The sequence below is a fragment of the Caloenas nicobarica genome, chromosome Z (genome assembly GCF_036013445.1).
Source record: "Caloenas nicobarica isolate bCalNic1 chromosome Z, bCalNic1.hap1, whole genome shotgun sequence".
Taxonomy (NCBI): domain Eukaryota; kingdom Metazoa; phylum Chordata; class Aves; order Columbiformes; family Columbidae; genus Caloenas; species Caloenas nicobarica.
The window spans coordinates 77,366,916-77,387,826 of NC_088284.1; the positions used below are offsets into that span (position 1 = coordinate 77,366,916).

Genomic DNA, 20,911 nt, shown 5'->3' on the forward strand with positions numbered 1-20,911 from the left:
TATTGTGACTGATCATCTGTTTATTTTATGTTCTCTGTGTATTTCAAAAGTGAATGTTACATGTTTTCGCTATCAGTTTTACTGTGGAAGGATAAAACAATCCTCTGAACATATGTGGTGAACTTGTGAAATATTTCAGATGCAATTTTTGTGAGAAAATACTAGTTTTTCACTTTTTTTTTTTTTAGGCCATGCAGCTCTGGGCTGTAGAGGACTAGCTTAGAGCTCGACATTTGCATCTTGAATGAACTAGTCAGAAAGGATAATATTGTCCTTCTGTGTGTTAAGAAAACTGGAGCTAATAAAGCCAAATAAGAATGAATGTATTACATAGGCGAAGTTTCGTATTGGGGGAAAGATACAAATATCATTGCGCTTTGTCATCACCCTCCCATATTGTAAAGGTAGACAAATACATCACAGTCAGATGGATCTGAGCCACCTGACAGTGAATTCTGTACTTTGGCTACCTCACTTAAACTCTGCCCAAGTCACCATCTTGTAGCTTCCCCTGATGCTCCAGACGGCTGAGCTGCTTAATCAGTCTGCTCCACAGGCATTCCTTTCCTCAACCGCCAGTGTAATCCTTCTTCATCTCCTTTTATTAAGAAAAAAAAAAAAAAGGAAAAAAGAAGAAGAAAAGCTGACATGAAGGGGAGGGTAGGCAGTCATGTCATCCAGAAAAGCTAATTTTGTGGCACATCTAGGAACTTGCACAAGTGTTGCTGTACTTGGCTGTCAGGCTTTCAAGGGCATGTGTATGTGAGAGGCAAGACTTAGAGGAGGGACTGGAGGTGTCTGATTTGGTATGAGGCATCTTAAGATGTGGCTTGTGAAAGTGGTGTGTTCATCATCATTCAGTGGTGTTGTCATGCTTGCACTTCTAGGGAAGTGTGCTCTTGTCATACTAGGCTCTTCAGTTCCCTCAGCTCACGTGTGGACCGCAAAGCTGTAAGGTCAACTCCAATGGGTTGTACTAAGCAAGTAATACCAATGTATTTGCCTTGTAGTAAGATGGCTTGTTAAGACTTCACCAAATGACCAGTTAGAAAGTAACAAACATTTTCCAGTTGCTAACAGTTGTACATTTTTGCCTTGCTGATCCTTTGATAACTTTCTCTTTTGCAAACCAGTTCTCTAGGATTACACCCGAAATATTTCTAAATATACCATAATGAAGACTAACAGTTCTTATTTTTGGTTGCCCTTTTTTGTTGTTTTTTTGGTTGCTGGTGTTGTGCACTGACAGTTTTGTGGAAGCCAGAGGAAGGTAAAACAGTGTAATAAACTGACAAAGCAAGTGCATTTTTTAGAAAATAGTAGTTTAGTTGTGTTAAGGTAATTCTGATGAAGGTTGGAGAGGGTGATTGTATTTTTTTTCTTTTGGTTCTGCACAACTTCTTATATCTATTAAGAACAAAAAGTAGCACCCATTAGCTGCTTTTGTGAAGAGATATTAGTTTGTAGGTTTTTCGCTTTTCTGGTAATTTACTAGGCAGCTCTCCAGCCTAAATGTCCTTAATTACGTGGAAGTGGTAAAAAAACCCCAACACACTACTTCAGTACACTTCAGTAACATTATTTCAAAATCAATTCTTCATGGATTTTCTTGTATCAAAGGTTTGACCACTAGATGGCCCTGAAGTATTTAAAATTTATTCAAGTGGTTCCAATATGTTGCTTTCTTCTGCTTTTAACTAGGCTTCAGTTTTTATATAATTTCTTTTATACAGGCAGTAATTTTTTTTTAGTGCATATTGAGTGTTCTGTAATATTCAGTTTGGGTTATTGTCCATTACCCAGTAAGTTCGTTCTTTGTCTGCTCTTTTTTAATAGCTCCTGGTGAGAATCATCTGTTAGCTGCAAAAGGTTTCAATTATATAATTTTTTGAAGACCCTTCTGACTAAACCCATGGGAACCAGGTCTTGTGTTTCAAGAAGGCTCCTCATATCTTTGCGTATTTATAATGCGGTGGAAAACCCCTGAATTTATAAAAACAGGGTACAGATGGGAGAGGAAAGTAGTCCCAGGAGGTGTACAGCTTGGAGTTGTTAAGGGCATGTAAGAATTGTACCAGGGGCTGTGTAAGTCGGGGGATGATTTGGTTTTGGATGTTGTATATTAGAACTTCTCACTGAGCAACCAAGCTGGTGTGGCCAAGGTGTCCTCCAGCATAAAGACTGTGCTGATGGTTATTAAAAACCCCACAGCATTTAGTCCAGATAAATCACTGCAGAGAGCAGTCATAATCTGGTTCTGTGGCTGGTTATATTGGCAGAATTGAAAGTATCTGTGTGCTTTCCTTCCATTTCTATATATTTTTTTTAAATATACAAAGATCAGATATAAATATTATATACTGGGGTACGTCTCTCTGCCTTTATTCTACAAAAATAAAGCATACGTATTTCCTCCTTATGGAATGCTGTGTTTCCCTTTTCCTGTTCTCTTCTTGCCACCAGAGCTATGTCCGGGCTCAGCTATGTCATTCGCACTGTTTATTGGTGCTTCTGGTTTAGCGTTGTGCACATTTTCACTGTCAAATTTACATCACAGAAGTAAAAATCAGCTGAGGTGCAGGGTGCTGCTGTTCTAAATTTGTTTTTGTCAGAAATGAGGCAAGTCATCAGAAAGGTTTTAGTGTTTTAATCTGGTTGATAATCACCAAGAGCTAATACTCAAACCTAAGGAGTACTTCGTAATGGTATAAATTATTTCTCTGGATTAATGTAAAATAGCTGTAAAGAGTTTTGAGTCAAATATGAAAGTGCAAGTAAAATACACAATGGAAAGCAGCCTCCTCACTTTTTACATTATATGCAGTACAGTGAAAGTGAAAAGTTTGCGTATCCTGCAGATCAGTGGAGAAAATACTTTCACATGTTTATATGTGGCTGTAAACAGGGTCTTACAATAGGAAGAATGGAGCAAATTTTACAGTAAGTTAATAAATGACTGAAGCAGCAGAAGAGCTTTTTGAAGAACCGTCTAAGAGCACCAGTTTGAGCTGTGCCCAAGAAAGCAGTTTGCAGTGTAAGATTTGGTCCTGGTTTGAAGTTCTCCATGTCTAAGGTAGGAATGCATATTAATGAGCAGTAAGCGAAGGTAAACGCTGCTGTAGTAAGAATTCTTAATCTGTTTGTTGGAGTTGTTCATACAACAGAGTTTTAATTCAGTTAGCAGGAAGCTAGTTTAGTTAAATTGTGTACTTGGTGGACAGAGGGGAATCCTAGCCTGAATTGATGGGTGTTTTACCACTGATTTAAATGACCGTAGACTCATCCATCTTTTTGTGGAGATTTTCGTTAACCATTTGGATTAAACTCTGGTGTTTGCCAACCTGAGTAAGCTTTAAGGAATGGTTTAGCTTGTGATGTAGACTTGCGTTACACGTTGCAAACTTTCCCCTTTGGTAATTTAAAGCTTATGAAAGTAAATGTGCTTAAATGTTGGCATGGTTTCATGTCCGTTTGAATCTAGGCTATTGCTCTTTCACGTGGTAAATGAAATGCTCTTATTACCAATGTTGTGACAGACATTGTCCATGAAAATTAGTAACTAGAAAGTACTATTCAAGGACAGATTAAATGACTAGAAAGTACTATTCAAGGACAGTGAACTGGAGGTCAGTTTTGAGGGAGAGCCTTGCTTCAAAAGCAAAGTAAAAGTTAAAAGTAGGTTGCAGAAACTGTTTCAGAACAAACTGTTCTGGTGGGTAGTGTTCTGTTCCCGAACTGATAGTAACATCTGTTTGCAAGTGCTGGCCTGGCTGGAGGAAAATCTTTTAACGCTTTTAGTTTCCATCTTTCTAGAAAACCAAGAAAACATTATTGCCTTCAAAAAATACATGTGTTTTTAAAGGAGAACACTGTGTTTTGTGCTCCAGGCTCTTCCTAGTCAAGGGTCAATACCCATCCTCCTTAACCTATTGGCTGCTTTAAAAGTTCGCCTGTACTGGTCTCTAGTCTTCCTGCAGTTGTTTTTGAGGCTCCTTTCCATTTTGGTTTTTCTTGCTCTCTCATGTGGACCTTTTTTGTTTAATTGAAAAATGTGGTACTTCTATTGAGTGCATATTAAGAGTGCCCCAGTTCTCCTCTTTCTATTTTTTCCATTTGCCCTTTTTTATGTGAACACTGGCAATGTTTTATTCTGTAGCATTCTTTGGCATCATGTAAAAACACGCTGATCACAATTACTTCACTTTCGACTCCATCACTTCACCCAAGTCTGCTTGGGCGAATGTCTTGTTTGATGTTTGGTCAACAATCTAAAATCAGGATGATAAGATAACTAACCTCCTGCCTGTGCCTGTTGATTTTTCACTTTATTCTGTTTCCTCCTGTTAGCTTGGTCCTGTAGTGTAGGAGGCAGTTCTGGCACAACCTCCATCATGTGCTTCATTGTTTAGGCTGTAGCTGGGTCTCCTACTTGCTCCCCATAGTATGGGTAAGATTTTTTTACTTCCGATTATGGCATTTGAGTTTCTGTTTCACTTGAGTACTGCAGTATTGTTATTGGCTTGGGCGTTTGCTCCCTGGAATTCCCTTCTCTCTCAAATTCGTTGAGAACTAAAGTCATCCTCCCTGCTCACTGGTATGATTGTATTACTCCTGGGCTGAATCCCACAAGTAGCTGATCTTCCATCATTACATGCAATGTAGGCTTGCTTTCTTTGTGTTTAAAGACCTCTATAAATAGCATTTTGAGCTCTTTCTGCTTACACCACATCAGTGCAGTGCTGGTACCTCCTCTGTTTTAGCTGTGACTTCTGCCTTTAACTTTGTATTGGCTGTGGTCTCTCAGATACCTGCCTTGTTCCACAGGTTTGTTACTCTCTGGTTTCAGCCCTGTTGTGATCTCTTGCAGCCCAAAGCATTACCTGTGGTGGTGATATTTGACTGCTGGCTGGTTGTTTCTTGTCATCCTGCCCTCCGATTGTAGTTCATCAGAAATCAAGAATAAGAGATGTCTTTCAGCTTTTTTCTCTCAATGTGGTCCCGTAGTAGACTACAGCAATGCTTTGGATTCCTTGAAATGGGAAGTACAACTGTCTTTGTAAGTTAACTTGTAAAGGGTATAGGAGTGTGCAATAGCCAATTTATTACATGCATTGGTCAATAGTGCTATTCATTGCTAATTGCTCTCATGGATAGGGTTATGGATTTATGTTATTGGTCAAGGAGTAGAAACTCATCTGGAATGAACTCAGTGAAGTCTTGTAAAAGAATATAAAATACTTTTAATTTTGTGATTCTTTATATGTGACTGATGGTTGCTCAGACCAGAGGATGCTTTCATATAGCTAATCTTGAAGACTTTTTTTTTAAAACAGAGAGCAGTTATGTGCATATATATGTATGTAGCTCAGCTCATAAGGTTTGTAGGTGAGCAAGGATGAGAAGGCTTGTGGTGGCTAAAACAAGACACCCAATGGTTATTGTGAGAGTAAGCAGTATTGCAAATGAAATTGCTGAATAGAGGAGTGATGAGGATCTAAAGGGTTTGTAATCATAAAAACTAGTGGTTTCATGGTTTGTATAGCTTGTAATATTCCCATGGATTTTTAAGTGAAAGGCAAGCTGTGACAAACATCTTGAGAATGTTTTGTATAAATGGAAGCTAGAAGCATTTGAATTTGCAGAAGGAAAAAAGCAAGTAAAGTACAAAACCAGCATGTGAGCCGTTTTCTGTAAATACGAAAACCAAATGCATCACTGAACAGATGTTTACTGACTAAAGAGGCTTTTTGCACTGCTAATAATCCAATTCATGGCCTGGGCAACTCAGCTGCATGGAAAGCTGCTTGAAAAATTGTGGTCATGTCATAGCTGACTTGTTTAGAATAGACAGCAGAAAAAAATCCACAACAGTATTACCAAATCATGTAATGACCTGAAAGAATTGTTGCACATCTTTTTTGTGCTTTAATCTTGTTGTAGTCGTGAAGCGTGCTGTTCTCCATATTGTATTTTATTATTGTCTTCTGTGCTGTTGCAGGTGAGGGAAGCATGGGGCTTAAATCTGTTTTGACAAATTGCTTATGTGTAAAGTTTATTTCTTTACCATTGTCTACCTTTGTGCCCTTCACAGTCTGGGACACAACATGGGCATATGGCATCCTTTAGGTAAAATTACTGTTCTATTATGCATGCAGAGTTGTCAATAGAAAAAAAAATGGGAAGGCAGTTGCAAAGCACTGTGTCTAAATGCAGTGCAGAGCACTTTTCTTAATCTGGGTCATACATTAGGTAAAAAATGTTAATATTGCTTGTTACAGTAACAGCTGGCCTTCCCAGGCCTTGCCCTGCCCGTGTTTTTGGTAAATTCTTCCCAGCAAAAGTGAAGATTTATGCTCTGATGTGCTTCTCCAGCAGTTCATACGTGGTTCAAAGGTACATTATTTTTCATATGATTGTGAGCAGCATGGAAAACATGCTGTATTCAGGAGCTGTACTTGTGGCATTTTTGCACTGATATTCATGGATTTGGCTTTTTTTTTCTTTTTCCCTGGTGTTTGAGCCAGAAATTATTAAATTAATAATAATTAAATTGATCTCGGTGCTTGTACAATTTCTTACTGTCAAAAAAATAACTTTTTAATTTGAAAATAAATTAATTATTGAAATAAGCAGGAAAATCAAAGCATTTGTTCTCAAGTTTTGGCACCTATTTGATTTATTATTATAGGATAGATCAGAAGATGACGTGCCAGTAATTCTACTTTTTGTTGTCTTGTCTGGTCGTTATGATGTTACTTGCTTCTTTCTCTCAGTATGTATTTATATACTGTTGGCTTTTCACAACAGGTGTCAGTTTTCCAGCCAGGGAAGGGTGGTGAAGCTCACAGTTATGAACCCAAACGGGAGCCTGGAGCTCTGCACCTCTGTCCTCCAGGAGGTGGCACCACCGTGCTGGAGCTCCACTTGTCCTGGTCCTGGTCGTAGGGATGGAGAGGATGGAAGCAACCAATTAATAACAACTAATTTTCCCTAGATATCTGCGAGGAAAATAACTGTCGTGCATTAGGTGACTTGGTAGAGAATGGTAATAAATTCCCAAGTTAAATAATCGTAATTTGAAGGAACAATTCTCACTTATGTTTGGAATTTTTTAACTTGAGATAGAGGTCATTGCCTTGCTAAAAAAAAAAAAAAAATCAAATAACCGAAATAACTCAAATGGCATTGTTATTTTGGTCTGATTTGTATTAATAATTTAATTTCCAGTTTTCAGATAATGCATTTATCATTCAAAGAAGTGAACATTTACTAATGGATGTTTACTTTGTTATAAGCTAGTATATATGTTATATTTATTGGAGATTTTCATGATAGAGCAGGCGATTGTATCTGATGGGCTTGTGTAAATTGGCGGATTGTACAATAATTGTCAGTATAACAGCTGCATACTGTACTGTAGCGAGAGGAGGGAAAGTACGTGCACATGCACACACTTAAAACTGGAAGTTGTCTCAACTATATTAAAGTACAGATATAAATGACTTGCAAAAGTGTTGAATGTCCCAGTGACTCTGACTGTACAGAAACTGAGTGCTCAGGTCTCTACAGTAAACCAGCCACTTGTTTATGTGCTTCGAGGCGGCCAGAACAAAAGGTAAGTGGCTTGTCTTCTTAAAAATAGCAAAACCTCAAACGTAACTGGCATCTCTGTTTCGACCGACAGTGAGTTTTGAATGAAAGTAAAATCCTTTTTGAGGCATCCAGTAGAGGAGCTAACATACTGTCAAGCAGCATATGCATATCTGATGCCAGCTTGCTCTTATAACCAGAAAATCAATTGCATATTTTCTGTTGTTCCAGGTACAAGTGAAAACTCTGCAGTAACCTGCAGCTAGAGTGCACATGTTCAAATAGAGGAGGACTCTTAAGCACTTAAAACTGGTGTGCAAATTTTAATTTTTTTTTTAACAGCCTACGAGTGCTTGTTGGCATATTTGTTAAGGTCCAAGCTCTTTTTTAAGTAATGACTTCTTTTCTGCAATTCTGCTTTGAGGTTGACTGGGGACGTCAATCATTCTCTGTGGAACAGTGGCATCATGGACACTTTGGATGTGTTAATTTCTCAGATGTTACTTCTTCCCACATTTTCTGCCCTTGTTGTTGGTGTTAGGAGTTAGGAATTCAGCAATTTTAATCAAAACAATGTAGTGATGTGAGATGAGTATGGGAAGGAGGAAGACTGAAACTGTCTGCATATTTGACATGCAGATAGCAATAATACTAGAGTGAAGAGAAGAATAATGGTTTTGTAATGGTGACTCCCAACCCCTCGTGAGTTAGGGTAGAAAGGCCATGAAGGTATTTATTTTTTATAAAAACAGAATATATTCATTTTCTTAACTTTGAAGAAATGAAACTGAAAAGGGTTTTTCTGTGCTACCAATTTAGGCTGAGCTGCAAAAGGGAACAAACTTTATGTTTCAGGCTATCTTTAACAGTTTAATTTTGTGCTTGACTGGCTTACAACATGTGTGTCTTAATAGTCGTTCCTTTTGATGTATGACATAGGTAAGAGGCTTTCAGTAAATCAGAGTTGTGAAGAGTGTACTTAAGTCTGGACTATTCCTCTGGGAATTAGGAATGGTAAAAAAGATTGTTAGAAATTTGTATTTAAGTTTGCTTCTCAATTTGCGTGGATATTTTCTGAGTTATTAGTAAAGAATTTGGAGTCATTGCTATAGTAATTAGGTCTTTCAGTACAAAGCTTAGTAATGTATTTTTTTTAGTGTAGAAAGGTTTCATGTATGTATATTTGCTTTCCATTTACGTGAAAGAATCTTCCTCCAGAAGCAGATGGATGTATTTAAAAATAGTTCATAGCAAATATACTTGAATCTACTCCTCTTCTTATTTTATGTTGTGCCTGTCTCTCTTGCTTCTTGTCAGGCAGAAGATAATTGTCTTCTTCTCCATCCCTTCTACCTCTTCTTCAACTAAGCTACCTGCTTTCTGGAGTCCTTCCCACCTCTTCATGTCTGTGCCCTTTTGTTTCCTCTATCTAGAGTGCTCTTGTCCCCATCTCCGGTAAGATTTCAGACACTCCTTGCAAGGCTGCTTGGTACTGTTCTTTTCCTCTACATACCTCTAGACAAAGTCATGGCTGACAGGGACCTTAAGATGGGGAGAGAAGCAGCAGCTCCCCACATAGCATCCTAGGGAGGACTTAAGTCAGACCCTTCTACCTTCATCTTTTATATATGCTGGTGAAGTACAGGGTTCTGAAAAGGAAGGATAACTTTCCTCGAGAGATTCACTAGGTTTTTTGTACTTCACGCCATTTCTCTGCATGTCTTATACTGCTTTCAGGCTATGCATTTCTGTTTTTACTTAACAACTCACGTTAGGGCTTGAGGAAGAACAAATAGAACTCTATAAAGAGCAAGGTGGTATTCGTAGAATCGTAGAATAGTTAGGGTTTTTATTCTAAAAATAGCTTTAATTAAAAATACAGAAAAATGGAGAAAGAGTTACCATCTTTTTAATCTACTGCTATGAAGCCGGAGACACCTAATCATGAAGAAAACTTTTTACTTATTTCACAACCTCTAGCACTCTCTTCCCAAATTTAGGAACAAAGCATAGCAATGGAAATAGCAAAGTTGTTTTTACACATAATTGTAGAATCATAGAATGTTTTGGGTTGGAAGGGACCTTCAAAGCTCACCCAGTGCCACCCCTGCCATGAGCAGGGACATCTTCACCCAGCTCAGGTTGCTCAGAGCCCCGTCCAGCCTGGCCTGGGATGTCTTCAGGGTTGGGGCATCCACCAACTCTCTGAGCAACCTGGGCCAGGCTCTCACCACCCTCACTGGAAAAAATTTCTTCCTCATGTCTAACCTGAATCTCCTCTCTTCTAGTTTGAAACCATCACCCTTGTCCTGTCGTAACAGTCCCTGCTAAAAAGTCGGTCCCCATCTTTTTTATTGGCCCCTTTAAGTAAGGCAGCTATAAGGTCTCCCTGGAGCCTTCTCTTCTCCAGGCTGAACAACCTCAAGTCTCTCAGCCTGTCCTCCCACCAGACCTGTTCCAGCCTCTGATCATCTTGGTGGCTCCTCTGGTCCCTCTCCAGCAGGTCCATGTCTGTCCTGTGCTGAGGGCTCTAGAGCTGGACACAGGACCCCAGGTGGGGTCTCACCAGAGCAGAGCAGAAGGGCAGAATCACCTCCCTCGACCAGCTGGCCACACTTATGATGTAGCCCAGGATATGGTTGGCTTTCTGGGCTGTGAGCTCTCGTTGCCGGCTCATGTCCCATCTTTCATCCCCCAGTACCCCCAAGTCCTCCTCGGCAGGGCTGCTCTCAATCCTTTCGTCCCCAGCCTGGATTGATACCAGGGGTTGCCCCTACCCAGGTGCAGGACCTTGTACTTGGCCTTGTTGAACCTCACAAAGTTCACATGGTCCCACTTCTCGAGTTTGTCCCTCTGGATGGCATCCCATCACTCAGGCATGTGAACTGCACCACTCAGCACAACTGCACCACTGAGGAATGGCTAAAGTCACTTGGTTTGTTCGGCCTGGAGAAGAGGAAACTGAGGGGAGACCTCATCGTGGTCTACAGCTTCCTCACAAGGGGAGGAGGATTGGGAAGGCAGTGATCTCTTCACTCTGGTGACCCGTGACAGAACCTGAGGGAATGGCAGGAAGATGTCCCAGGGGAGGTTCAGGCTGGACATTAATGAAAGGTTCTTCACCCAGAGGGTGCTGGAGCGCTGGAACAGGCTCCCCAGGAAGGTGTCACGGCCCCAAGCCTGATGACTGGACAATGCCCTCAGACACATGGTGTGAACTGTGGGGTTGTCCTGTGCAGGGACAGAAGTTGGACTTGATGATCATTCTGGGTCCCTTCCAACTCAGGACATTCTATGATTCTACCAACTGTCAGATTAAAAAAAATTGTAATCTTAAGGAGTGGAGACGGTTGTTGGTTAACATCCCTGGTTTTATGCTGTCTAGTATGGCGCAAGTTTCCTGGCTAGGTAGAATAAATACATCTCTTATTTGGTCCAGGCATGCTGTGCCTGAGTATGCACATAATGCAGGGATCTGGATCTACACTCTCTCAGAGCCCTGAATTTCATACAGTCCCTCAGGTACTGGGTTTGGTGGTGACTTTGGTGGTAATACAGCAGATGGGTGGAAAAGAGTTCCATAACTGTGAGAGTAGGGCCTTTAGAATGTGATGGGTCATCTTGAGCACAAAAGTGCCATAAAAAGCATAGGGAAGTACTGTGGTGAGAGAAACCACCTCAGCTCTGATATGAAAGGACTAATCATTACATTTCTAATATCACTACATATTATACTTCTAAAATTGTTTTAGCCTGCTCATATTGTAGATTCAAAGAAAATGTGTAACAGAGTTATTTCCAGTGGTGTCATGCCCCAAAATGAAGGGGAAGGACTGAGGGGAAAGTAGTTGTAAGAGAATAATGTGATATGAAAACTAATGTGATATATTAAAAGAAAAAAGAACAAAACAAAGAAAACCAAAACCCCTCACTCTTCTAACATAATCCGTTTTTCAAAAAAAGAAAATGTCTTGAAGCATGGTCATGTTGACAGTTGCACAACTTCAGGCTGGTTGTTGAGGGCAGACTTAGCATGGTACTGAAGCCCCTTTGTTGCAGTCCATACACATGTACTATTTAAGATGGAAATCCTATTAAGAAATGGATATATTTTAATAAGTATATCTTTTCAGGTGCCTCTGTCTTCATCATTTACTGTGCGTAGAATGTAGACTGGTATCTTGTACCTTTTATATTAACCTGAGCGAAAGCAATTCTTGTGGGCTTGCTAGGAACATTCCTTGTAGACAGATTTGAATATGTTATGCCAGCAAGTTTGTGTATTTTAAAATATAGGAACTGAACAAAAAGAAAGCAATGTGTCTTGTGTGTGAAAATCCTTTATCTGACAAAAATAAACAGTTCGGCTTACTAGCTTTATCCCTCTGTTACCTCTAAGATTGTAAACATTTCATTTGTTGGTAATAGTACAAGTTTTATTCTTCAGTTTCCTTAAGTCTTGTCTTATAAAATCTAATAAGTTAGAGTAAATACCAGTTGTCAGTAGAATTATGATACTGGTTTTTTTTTCTTCAATTTTCATCTTATTTAAAAAACAAAACAAAACTCTGCCACTTCTGTTTTCGGTTCAGTTCTACAGAGATGGTGTGCAGTCTTGTGGTATTGAAAATTATATTTTGGGCTGAACCATTGCCAGGAGAGCATTCACTCAAAGCCTCTGAAGTGTAAACATGAGATAAACTGAGTTTCAATTTTGAATCCTGATCTGCTTTTTCTTTTTTTTTTTCTTAAAAAGCAATTCATTAAGCCTACGCTGCCTTCATCTGTTTCCTTCAAATGTATTTTCCATTTGTAAAATAATTTAACTAGCTTTTTGCTGTTGGCTCATTGATCATAAATCCTAGCAAAGCAGTAGTAAGAAAAATGCACAGGGTACAACATCTCTATGCTACATATAGAATTAAGCCATGGGAAAGATAACTTCCTTGCTTTTTCATGTGTTTTAACTTTTCACAGAATGTGAAATCGAGGTAAGTAGCCATTTGTGGTTAAAATGTGCCATTCTTAGTTACAGGAATATGGCAGTGAAAAGAAAATTTTGTATATAGAGAGCATAATTATTAACACTCTTTGTGTTTATTATATTAGAAATGTCACTGTGTTTAAGCATCTTTTTACATCTCCCAGGAAAGCCTGTAATAATTTGTTAAAAAATTAACAAGTTCATTTCATCACATTTAATGGATTCTTAAATCTGTATCATCTTATCAAAGGAAACACTAATTAAAAGTGTAATTGACTAGCCAGCTGTTTCCTGTTTTCTATCCAACAGCCTCTATTAAAAACATTACAAAACATGTAAAGCTCTTTATCTGAGGGAGATGAGAAGTTCCCCATGCCAAATTCTGCTCAAGCAATGAGATTTAAATGATAGTTTCTTAGTTCAGTGCATGTTGGGTGACCAGTATCTGTAGCTTGTAGCACTTTCTATGGAGGCAGCCTACGTTACCAGTTGCCAGAGAAACCCCTTTTAAAACATGACATGGATGGTTAGCACGCCAGAATGCTTTGTTACCAGAGGGGAGCACTGCGTGGCTAAAGCTGAAAGTGTGGTTGTGCCTTCCTCACTGTGCACACGGAATTCTCTAATAGCAGTGCAGTTCTCAGGGTGGGCTCATGTGTGGAGAGCAGTAAATAGGCATGTGCTGAATATGAGCTCTGCCTTGCTGGATTGGGATACTTTAACAACGTAAATTGGACAAGTATTTTTTTGCTTGGATAGAATATGTTTTGTCCATTAGATTTACAGTGTTCATTCCCAAGCTTAGAAATTATTCTCCCCAGGTACAAGAAGGGCCTCATGGAACCATTCCATATTTCAGTTTTCCTTTCGTGAGATGGTAGGAAACTGCAAAGGTCTGCTTGATCATGGGGAATCTCCGTTGCTCTTTTGGATGTGCCCAGTTAACAGCAGGGGTGTAAATAACCTCCTTTAGTGTTGATACCACACTTTCCACTGGGCCAGTGCTGGACAAATCATGACCGAACTCAGCAGCTGTCTTTTTCCAAAAACCAAAGTTTGGGCTTCCTGGGGATTAGCACAGAACTCTCAAGGTCTGAAGACTTCTTTCAACATTTGTCTACCATTTACAGGGTTTTTTTCAAATGTATAATAGTGAAATTTCTGTTTAAGTTAGAATTAATAAAAATAAAAATCCAATTTGCCATTACTGCATATGAAAAAACCTGGAAGCCTCTTTTGTTTTTGGTGTGGAGACTTAATGTGATGCTCATTCTCAAATTAAGACCTGTAAGAGCTAAGTTTCCTGCTTCTTTTTTTGCTTTCACTCAAATTAGTTCCTCGGGGACTTCTTGCTCACTCCATACTTGGATTTGTTGTTATAGTCAACTCCTTCCCTTCCATGTTAAATGTCATCCTGCTTTCACCGGGTGACTAAGATAAAGTTAGAAAGTTTTGTTCTGGAGTGCAGGACAAGTGGTGGTCACACTGGGTACAGGTCAAATGCAAAGGAGAATAACTCCAGTAACAGCAAAGAAAATAGGAATGGGGATAGAGCAGAACTTTGCTTATTGTGTTCAGATTTGAAGGTAGTGTCTCACTGGATATCGTTGAGTTTGGAATTGGAGTCTCTTTGTTTTAGTCATAGCTGGAGAGCTCAATCATTTTTGGAAGAAAATCAGGGATAATACAGGTTTACAGCCATACTAGGTTGTAGGATCATTACAAAAAATGCATTGTGGCAACACGCAGTTGGATCTTTCTTGAAAAAGGATTAAAATGCTTGCAAGGTAGGGGCCATGTACAAAGGCAAATTCTGATTGTTGAAGCTTCTTCAGAACAGAGTAGGTTTGATTTTTGGGGTGGAGATGCTTAATAATATTTCTTGTGGTATCTAATTATATCTGCAGTTACAAATACCGACAGCTGCATGATCTTGTTGTGGCTTAATATTTTTATTTCTGTAGTGCAGAGGGGACATGAACGTGTTAGGTGTTCCAGACATCGATCCTCTAAATGGAGGGGAAAAAAGGGAAAAACCTAGTATACTGAGTAGTTACATAATCTATCATATCCTTTCAGCTGGAGTCAGTTCAAGTGATGCTGTCAGTGGTGTGAGAGGAGAACGAAATCTGAACAGCAAGTTATGCATGCCAGAAATCCAAAAATAAGAGACTTTGTGCCACAGTTTCAGCTGAAAAATACGGTTAGATAATCCGCTTAAATAGCATGTCCTGTCTTTTCTGTTGTATATGAAGTTCGCCCATAGAAAAGGGAAGAGCATATCTCTAATTTCCTAGCTATGGGATAGTTGAAGTCCTCTGTGTGAAGACATATTAAGAGAATTTCTGCATGGAAAATTCCTTAGTTTTCCCAAGAGCATCCGCTGCTCAGAGCACAGATCTTTAGTTTCTGAGATGTGTAAGAAAGACTTTGTGGAAGCCAGTCACCTGAGACACACCAGCTCTGGAACCATAATTATTCCAGCATTAGATCAATTTCTGATCTCGTTAGTAGACTGTTGTAAACAGTAAATTAAATGTCATATGCTCATCTCTGTAGCACTGAAGAAATTGCTTGGTAGAACAGTGCTGTAAGGCAAGAAAGGCTATGCAAGCAGTCTGTATGTTCTTTTTCTTATTGGTGCACTTAAGCTACAGCTGGTTTATATTGTATTTAATAAAGTTTCGCAGTTTGTTAGAATCATTTGTCTCTCAGAATCTTGGAAAAATTTGCCTTGGATGGGATTTCTGGAGGTCATTTTGTTTAACATCTTGTTCAAAGCAAGCGGCTGGCTTCAGTGTTAGATCACGTTTCTTGTAGTTTTGCCCAATTTGGAAAATCCTCAAAGAAGGGAAGAAGGGAAGTCCCTAGCCTCTCTGTACCACCTGCTTATGTGCTTAATTGGTCTTGTGGGGAAGACTTTTTTTCCTATAATCTGTGCAGAATTTTGAAGAAGTTGCAATTTGGGACTGCTTGTTTTTGTCCTTTTGTTGTGCAGCTCTGACATGAATCTGCTCCAGGCTTTTCTAAATGCCCTTTGGATAGCAGAAGATGCCCCCTTAGCTTTCTCCATACCAAATAAGTTCTGTTTCCTTAGTCTGTCCTCTTCTGCTGTATACTTTAGCCCACTAATTGTCTTAGAGGCCCTCCTGGATTTCCTCTGGTTTGTTGATGGGTGTCTTATACTGGAGGCCTGAACTGGCCTCAGTACTCCAGACAGGGTCTTAGGAATACCAAGGAGAGTGGAATCATCACTTCTCTTGATCTCACCATCCTTGTGCTACTGTGGCCAGGCGGATAAGAAAGATGGGGACTTTTTAGCAGGGGCTGTTTTGACAGGACAAGGGGTGATGGGTTTAAACTAAAAGAGGGGAAATTCAGGTTAGACATGAGGAAGAAATTTTTGATACTGAGGGTGGTGAGAGCCTGGCCCAGGTTGCCCAGAGAAGTGGTGGATGCCCCATCCCTGGAGACATCCCAGGCCAGGCTGGATGGGGCTCTGAGCAACCTGATCTGGGTGAGGATGTCCCTGCTTATAGCAGGGGTGGCACTGGGTGAGCTTTGAAGGTTCCTTCCAGCCCAAACTATTATATGATTCTGTGGGTTAACCTTCACTGCCACAAGAATGATGTGCCTTTGTGGTACTCAAAAAGGTATATATCCTGCTTTTTCTTTGCACAACATTCATACCAGTATCCCTCAGTGTCTTACCTGCATGGAAAAATCAAGTCTAAGTGACAAGAATAGTTGAGGTGTGAATGCTAAAGAAAGAGGCAAATGAGCAGCAGTTTGTTTGATACCAGCAGCTGTGAAGCTTTGTGCTTCATACTACTCTTTTACCTCTGCTAGCTGAATAACAATTAGTACAGTGTAGCCTAGATATACTGTTCCTCCAGGTGGGTCATGTAGACCTATTTAATGTTACTCTGAGTATGGAGCGTTGTGTGGTGTATAAACACCATGCTGTTGGTTTTCTTTTCCTCTGCAGCTTGGATGAAGATGTTTCTCACCTTTTTTTAATGGTGGGTAATGCCCAGAGGAATGGCTACCCAAAAGTCTGGATATAGATCAGATACTTGTTTTGCAGGTAGTTAATAATAAAAAATATTAAGAATATCAAATCTTGTGCAAATATAGCTTATCCAGATATATTTGCATATAATTTTATCCAAATTATCCAAATCCTGAAGATGTATTTTGGTTTTTTTTCTCCTTTATATTGTAACTTCTTAGAATAATGTGGTGTTTCAAGGAAAAAATTCAAGAATGATTGCAGGTTTTTGCCTGAGCGCCAGGTGTAATGAACTGTCAGTGTAGTTTGAAAACACAGTAATGTGTATACTTTCTTTTCAAATTTAAATTAAAGTGAGAAGTTATGGGCTGAAGTTTGGTTTTCATTTTTTTTTCTACTTCATTTTTTTTTAGTTGGTCTGTAATCCTAGAGGGTCATGTGAAGTATTTCTCAAGAGGATTCAGTGTTTCTAGTTCTTTTTTTTTAATGAGAGGGGTTTTTTTCAGATATATGTTGCTAGTCGACATCTGTCACTTTGAGAATGAAGGAGTTTCTTCTGACAGGACTTGACTGAGGAATGCATGGGAAAAATGTTAGGCCATTGTTTCTGCTCTAAACTGTGGTCTGCACTCCTAGTAAACTGAAAGAAGAAAATTTCCAGTTTCCACAAGTTTATTTGGAGTATCAGGCGTTCTCCAGCTGTGAACACAAATCTATGGATCAGAGGGCAGAATTAGTTACATGTAGCTAATTTTGACTGCTGATAAGTTTCCAGAAAGGGGTCAGAATATTGTTTTCTGTAATGCAGACAAGGCATAGATGGATTATTCCTGGAGGCCTTTCAGCTCTTCCATTCCCACATGACATCTGTGTGGAAAGTACAACCATCTGCTCCCTGGCCTTGTCTCTCCTTCAGGCTGTCCCTGGGGGTCCTCTACATTTTCTCTCTTCTTCTAGTGCAACAGTCCAGCCCAACAAAACCACTAGACTGTCTTCCCATACGAGTTCCCTGTTGCTCTATCGTTAGTGTGCATGTGTTTGTTTATTATAAAAGGTTCTGAGCTTCCCTTACACAAAGTCAAAAACCAAGCAGTGGGCATACCTTGTCTTTGCAGACTGCAGGAAGGTGTGTAAGCGCCTGAATACGATCTTCAGAGCCATTAACTTAAATGGTTTCAAGGTAGTGATGGGTGGAAAATCTAGGTATGGCCTTCCTGCTTGCAGAAGCGATATACTTTCTTAGTATGGTCCGAATTGGATGTTCAGCGGTCCTACTAAATTTCCACAAAAATTCTCATGCTGATTGAAGAGCAGGATTTATGTTTTTGACAGTTCTTGGCAGGTGGAGTTGTGGTAGTAGTGTGGGAGGTTGGTTCAAATTGATTTATAACAGATACAGGGATGGACTCGCTTCTGTCACCATCTCCATTATTTCTTATATAGTCGTTGGAAATGATGTTTCATAAGCCAATGATGACTTCCATTCAACTTCCTATTTATGATGTCTTTCTGTGCTAATAGAATATCTTTTTATCCATCACCTGGGCAAATGCGTGCTTTATGCTTCAGCAGCACTCCTCAGAACCACCACGCATTTTCTATGGCTGATGTGTTCTGCAATATTCAGCCTTGATTTGGGATCCCCCTAATCCTGTGAAGAAGTCACTAACCTGATTTCAGATTTTTTCCAGAAGTATGTTGTATTGTAGCCATCTGCTTTTAGTTTTTACTTATTTTAACAGCCTCCCATTGGAAATGCTTGCTTTCTCGGACAAAGCACTAAATGTTTTGCACATGTGTGTATAGTTCCAGATAATTTTGAATGTTTTGAGGGCCAGCGATGTCTCAAATGTATTAAATTCAAAATGCCTGAGACATTTTTGCTCAGGCACAGCATAAGGGAAAGGGAGATAATTAAAATGGGTGTGAGACATGGTTAAGCATTGAGCTTGACTTTGTTCAAACTGAATTTGACCATTCCTTCTGCTGCTAGGGAAGATGTGTCTTTGAATAAGTTGTACGCTACTGAATATTTCTCCATCAGCTTGATCCTAGAATGGGGTTGTAATGGTGAGTTTTAATGACAGTAGGCAGTGATTTGACAGAAGCACAATGGTTATTCACTGCAAGATCTGGTAGGTGGGAAGCCTTTCCAAAAAGGCTTAGAAGAGAAACAAAGAAAAGTGCTTTGTGCTCAAAAGTTCTTTCTGTTCAAAATGGAAAAGTTACATGTTCCTGTCAATCAACACAAGTATGATCAGACAACATGTGACCTTGTGAAGCGAAGAGCAGTATGTTCACTTTCGAAAGATGTATAATACAGTGAAGGAGGTGTGGGGTTGTGAGGGGCATAGTAGAAAAGCTGCATTTAGAACATGGTGATAGTCTGAAATGTGCCATACACGTTTGTATTAGAGTTTCAAAACTCATTTTATTTCAAGGTTGTTCTGTCATCTTTTCTTTCACCCTGCCTGTCCAGATTTTCTTGGTGTCCTTTAGCTGTAGTCACTCTCTTCCAATTATTTAATTTATTGCTAATGTTTACGAAACATGTGAAGGTTTTTTTTAATGGTGCAAGGTAAGGCTGTAATATTTATATTTGTACAATATGTAATACAGAGCTCAGTTTTTCTTGCTGCCACCCTGTTGTCTGGTGGCATAGACATTCTTTTACAAGTCCCTTTTGGTAAAACAGCATGGTAATTTAGGGGGAGTTTTGAGAGTCAATTATCACTATATTAGAGGGTAATTTGAAATAGTATTAAGTGGTTGCTGTAGGTCTTATGGTCAACTATGAAATTATCAAAAGTATTTCTTTATATGAGCAGATTCAACAGTGTTTTGCAGTAGGGTATCAATTTTGTAAGAATAAACATTTCAGAATGGACTATAGCTGGCTTCTGGGGGAAATACATTAAAGGCAGATTAAAATAATCATGATATAATTCCTGGATTACATTTCTGCTTTGTTTTCCAAATAGCTGTATAGATGGGACTCTTCATTTTGACCCTGACATTGCTCCTCTATGTTAAACCTCTTTTCCCTAAACATTTTGTTGTACTTTCCAGAGAACAGCAGTTCTCTACGTGTTTCTAGTGCATGTCACATACTGGAAAATTTTGACACTCAGCTCCTCATCATGGTTTCAGTAAGGAGCAGTTACAACTCTTTTGCTTTTCATGTTTCCATTCAGCGTGCGGCTGCATTAGCAGATCGATGTGCCCTTGTCCCGCGCTGTTCTCTCCGGGAGTTCAGGGTGTAGCTCCTGCAGCTGCGGATGCTCCATCCCACAGCTGTCCTTTTTGTGCTACTTTTTAAAGTTCACTTTCGTGTCTGGCTTTGGACTTGCTCTTAGAACCTGCTCCTCATTTCTGTCAGCTCCTTCGTAACAGCAGTGACAGACATTTGTACAGTTGAGTGGAAGGATCTGTCTGATGTTGGCAATGGTCCCGCTTCAAGTGGAAGGCTGGACAACATGACCTCCAGAGGACCCTCAGCAATTTCTGCAGTTTTAGAGGCGGGATACATGGTTCTACTCTGCTCACTGTAATCCTTGCTGACATTCAAAATCAAGTTGTTAAGCAACAAACATCGGAAAACCTGGAGGCGGAGGGAGCAGAAGAGTCAGGTGGTGAAAGTCTCTAAGGGGTGAGTCTTCTTGCTGACCAACTGAAAATAGTGAAATAAAGCTTATGGCCTTAGGGAGGGGTGGAAGAGGACTGTGATACAAGCCTGAGACCATAGCCAGTGCTCCTAAAGCTTTCTGGTGGCAAGCTTTTGCCACAATTTCCCCTAGAAGTAGTGATCAGAGCTGGCTATTCAGGTCCTGTCACCATCACCATCTTTTCACTTTGTTGTTGCTGAGCCATTTAACCATGCTAAGCCAGCAAAAAGCTTTTTTTTCCCTTCCCCACACTATGGCTTTTTTCTGTCACAACATGGTCAGAAAAGATCTGCAGGAACTGCAGAGGAAGCAGTGGGAATAAGCAGTGAGGGACAGGGTGGAGAGAGAGGTACCATAACAGTCAGTTACTACATTGATATAGACATGTACAGAACTGCAACTGCAGAGTAATTGAGACCAGACACGGTAATAAGAGCTGGCGTTGAAGTAAATGAGTGTTTTTCCCGTTCGTAGGCAGTATGCATGTCCAGCTATATGTTGTTGTATGAAGTTTAAGACCCTGTGTGAGAAGACAATATAGAAAATTACCCTGTCTGATGGGCAAGAACACAGATAATTAACATTTTATTTAATACTTGTCAAAAGCTTGGACAATACAGAGAGAGGAAATGATCTGTTCTTGAGTAAAAAAGGAGAGAA

The 20,911-nt window shown here is 39.7% G+C and overlaps 1 protein-coding gene across 2 annotated transcripts in view; it reads left to right on the top strand.

Annotated features, from left to right (window-relative positions):
* The window catches only part of MSH3 (mutS homolog 3), a 131,574-nt gene that overhangs the window by 13,395 nt on the left and 97,268 nt on the right, over window positions 1–20,911 (top strand). The gene's annotated exons all lie outside the window — the stretch shown is intronic.